Source organism: Acyrthosiphon pisum, unplaced genomic scaffold (assembly GCF_005508785.2).
Source record: "Acyrthosiphon pisum isolate AL4f unplaced genomic scaffold, pea_aphid_22Mar2018_4r6ur Scaffold_21268;HRSCAF=23474, whole genome shotgun sequence".
In the NCBI taxonomy this organism is placed as follows: Eukaryota; Metazoa; Arthropoda; class Insecta; order Hemiptera; family Aphididae; genus Acyrthosiphon; species Acyrthosiphon pisum.
The window spans coordinates 44,033-48,789 of NW_021770716.1; positions in this window are offsets into that span (position 1 = coordinate 44,033).

Consider the following 4,757-nt stretch of genomic DNA (forward strand, 5'->3'; position numbering starts at 1 on the left):
GAAATCCCGGCGTGGGCCATTCAAAAATTATTATGTTAAGTGAATATGGTAACTAAAAAAATTATTTTAGTTATCAAGTTATTTACTTACCGCTAATGGACAACATTTCGACAGTAATTACTATGTTTTATGTTAATTTGGTTATCGTGGACATCTGCAGCTGCAACAATGTGCACGTTATGATTCTGTTAATGATTTGTAGTTGTATGATGAATGAGTCGTAATGATTAATTTCTAAAAATATGCAATATGCAAATTGCATAAAAATTCCACAAAGGTATTTAAATATTGATGAATAAACCACAAATAAATTTAATTGTTAAGTAATTTAAAATAACAAGTTGTTCAACGCCATCTCGTGTTGAGGTTAGTCATTGATATTAGAATTGTGTAACTGCACTTCTGCAGTTGTTTACTTGGCTAATGATGAATTTATACATTATATCAATGTAAATATTTAATGGAGGTAAGTGAGGTTTATTAAGAACCTAGCCTAATGGTTAGGTTAATTCGATCCTTGAAGGTTTCAAGACGATAGTGCCTTTTTTAAAGGATTTGGTTTTTTAGAAATCGTAATATATCCGGAAAACTTAAAAACGTCAATATTGGTCGTATCGTCTTGAAACCTTCAAGGATCGAAGCAGAAGCGTCCCTAGATTATTTTCCAGTTTTTAAAAGTTTTTAAAATCAAATATGAAGGGGGTAAATGTTGAGTTCAACATTTTATTTTTTCAAAAATAAATTTGGCGGGCTTTTTTGTTTTGCAGATTTATCGTACTTAGAATCGAGACACGACTTCTTCGAGAACAGAAATTTGATCTAGAGGTTCCACTGCACCGAACCTCGAAGGTTTCAAGACGATACGACCAATATTGAAGGAGCTAGTATTTCAAAATTTACGTCCAGCCATTTCAATTTTGTATCGTTAGCTCAAATACATATATTATTAGAGTGAATTTACCTATTATTAGATAGGTTTTAATAATTTATTCTTATACACCTATCGATTTACATTTACATGAATAAATAATGAGCTACACGTCTACTATACGCGAAGTAAAGTTCAAAATAATTATTACTCAAAAGGTTAATATATACGCATACCATAAGGAAACGTCTGGTTATACGAAAACTCACATAATTCGTTTTTTAACTTCTTGCTACTCCGATTACGGGTGAAATAATGGGCGTACGCCGTACGTACTTTGAACATAGATCCTTTTTTAATTCTCGTATGCCAAATGACTAGAATCTCGAGTTTAGTAATGATCGAACGAAAACTCAAAATCCAAAATACATGTGACCATGTTATTTTTTAAATATAAAAACACACGAAAAATCATAACTCCCGAACCAAAAGTCCAAGAACCTCGATATCGGTACCCATCGATACGGCGCAAGGTCTTCTATAACATACGGCCTCGAAAACGGTTCGTCGCGCCAAAATGTAAGTGTCCGCAAATTTTGAACTTTCGAAGCCCCGAAAGAGGGGGAAATACGGCTCCTACGGACTTGACACCTGACGCCAAATTTGATCACCGACCTCCAAACTATACAAAACTTGAGTTTCAGAAACGTCGAACAAAAACTAAACCTTTTCCGAAATACACCTCAAGGGGTGGGGGGGAGGACCCCCTGACTCTAGGAGTACGTTTTAGAAGGGCCGGGCCTAAAGCGAACCGTTTGGTATCTCAAAAAATAAAAGTATAAAATATTATCTCATGTGAACATCATCTACAACTTATAGGTAAATGATTTATTCAACTTTAAAAACTATTAGGTAGGTACACAATATGTGTTATGTATGGTCACACTGCTATTCAGCAGGTAACCTAAAACATATAATATAATGTTACATTCAAAATTTATACTCTTAGTCTAGTCTGTTCGATTAAAAACATGTTCATTATAATTATAAATATAAATACAACTGTTAATTATGTGTTTCATATATTTTACTAATACAGTTAATGTGAAACATAACATGGTGTCAGGTGTGGGGTAATAGATATTAGGTAATGTCATAACGGAAAAAAAAAACAAAACACGTGGAAACAATGCCTAATAATCCAAACACTGAAGTAATGGGAGTAACAACTTTTAAGCCACCTCCAGAAGTAAATTTTTGCGGTAACCTATCTGAGGTGTGGAAAAGATGGAAGTAAAGGTACGACTTATATGTACTGGCAACGTCCACGAACACTTTACCCAACGAGCAACAAGTAGCTATACTATTAAACTTAATGTGTGATCAAGGCATTGAATTGTATAATACGTTCAATTTGTCAGCAACTGTAAAAGTGAGTGAAGTAATAGAACAATTTGAAAAATATTGTAACCCTCGTAAGAATATGGTCTATGAGAGATTTAAATTCTTCAACGCTAAGCATAAGCCGGATCAGAGTATCGGAGAATACATTGTTGAACTACAAACGTTATCAACATCATGTGAATTTATGGAAAAAAACAACATGTGTCGTGATAGATTGATAGTGGGACTGTTAGATGTCGGACTACAAGAACGTCTATTGAGAGAATCCAACCTTACATTGGAGAAAGCTGCTGAATTTTGTAGAACTACAGAAGCGAGTCGACAACAGGCCAACGCAATACAAGGACAAAGCAGTCAGACCAGAACCAATGCAGTCGAGATAGTAGATGCAGTCAAAACAAAGGAAGGTACAAAGGCTCATTTTAAGTGGAAAAAAAAATGTCAAAATAAAAGTAAATCGATTAATAGTTTTAATAATACTAATAAATGTAATAAATGTGGCTATTCACACCCACCTAAGAGTTGTCCAGCGTATAATAAAATTTGTGCTAAGTGTACAGGCAAAAATCATTTCGCATCTGTTTGTAGAAAAGAAAAAAAGCATGTGCATATAGTTGATAGTGAATGTGACGATAATAATTTGTTTATTCACTCTTTAATTAGTAGTGATAGTAACAAGTCATGGTTCAAAGATGTAATAGTTAGTTTTAAAGAAATCCAACTATATGTTAATTTAAAATTGGACACTGGTGCAGAGGCTAATATTTTACCTCTCCATACAGCTAAATTGTTAAAATTAAAAAATTTAGATAAGACAAGAACTGTCCTAATAAGTTTTGGAGATCAAAGAATAAAACCAGAAGGAGAAGTTGTTTTGGACTGTACTATAAAAAATAAAAGTGAGAGACATAAAATAAAATTTCTAATTGTAGATATTGGTAATGCTATTCCTATATTAGGATTAGACGCATGCAGATTATTAAAATAGATTGGCAGAATAGATACAGTAACATTGACAAATTTGGAAGATAAAGTTAGTAATAAAGAGCAGATTATTGAGTCCTATAGTGATATCTTTGAGGGTTTAGGTGCGTTTACAGGAAAAAAATATCATATTACTTTAGACCAAGAGGTAACTCCAGTTATAAGTCCAAATAGGAGAGTACCATTTAGTATAATTCCTGAGTTAAAAGATACTATTAAGTCACTGGAGAAAAGGAACGTTATTAAGAAAATTAATGAACCAACTGAGTGGGTAAGTCCCTTAGTGATTGTTAGAAAACCTAAAGGAGGACTTAGATTATGCTTAGATCCAAAAAATCTTAATAAAGCGACAAGGAGAGAGCACCATCCCATCCCAAACGTTGAAGAAATATCAGCAGGGTTAGAAGGTAAAAAATTGTTTAGTGTATTAGATCTCAAAGATGGTTTCTGGCACGTGAAATTAGATGAGGAGAGTTCAAAAGTGTGTACGTTTACTACACCATTTGGTCGTTATTGTTTTATGAGACTACCTTTTGGAATTTCGTCTGCACCTGAAGTTTTCCAGCGTAAGACAAGTGAGGCTTTTGGAGATATAGATGGAGTGCTTTGTTATTTTGATGATCTTATTATATCAGGAGCAACAGAACTAGAACATGATAGAGCCCTTGTTAAAGTGTTAAACAGAGCTAGAGATTTAAATATAAAATTTAATAAAGAAAAGTTTCAATTCAAGCAAAATACAGTAAGTTATGTTGGACATGAAATTTCTCATGACGGTGTGAGGCATATAAGAAACATATAGAAGCAGTAGTAAAATTAAGTTATCCAAAAATGAAAAAAGAGCTGTTGAGATTGTTAGGATTAGTAAAATATGTTGGAAAATTTATACCTAACCTAAGTAAAATAACTGCATCTTTAAGACAACTTACACAAAATAATGTTGAATTTAAGTTGCAAAGTCAACACTTACAGTCCGTCGATAAGCTTAAAAAATTGTTATCAACGTCACCTATTCTGAAAACCTTTGATAACAAAAAGCCTATCATAATACAGACAGATGCTTCTCGAGATGGTCTGGGTTCTGCATTAATACAAGATGGGCATGTAGTGTCGTATGCATCTCGTAGTTTAAATAATGCTGAGAAACAATATGCCCAAATAGAGAAAGAGATGCTAGCCATATCGTTTGCGTGTGACAAATTTCATACATTTATTTATGGTAGAAAAGTAGTTGTACAATCTGACCATAAACCACTGGAGTCTATTTTCAAAAAAGATTTGCATAAAGTAACTATGAGACTGCAAAGATTAAGAATTCGACTGCTAAAGTATGATTTAAGTATTGTGTATACACCTGGTAGAGAGATGTACATTGCAGATACATTATCAAGGGATTTTTTAAGCACAGAAGGTGATAATGATCCTGAAATAGAGTTAGTGGTTCTTGAGTTAATAGAAAGTCTAGCTATGTCAAAGAGAAACAGAGTTATTTAAAACAGAA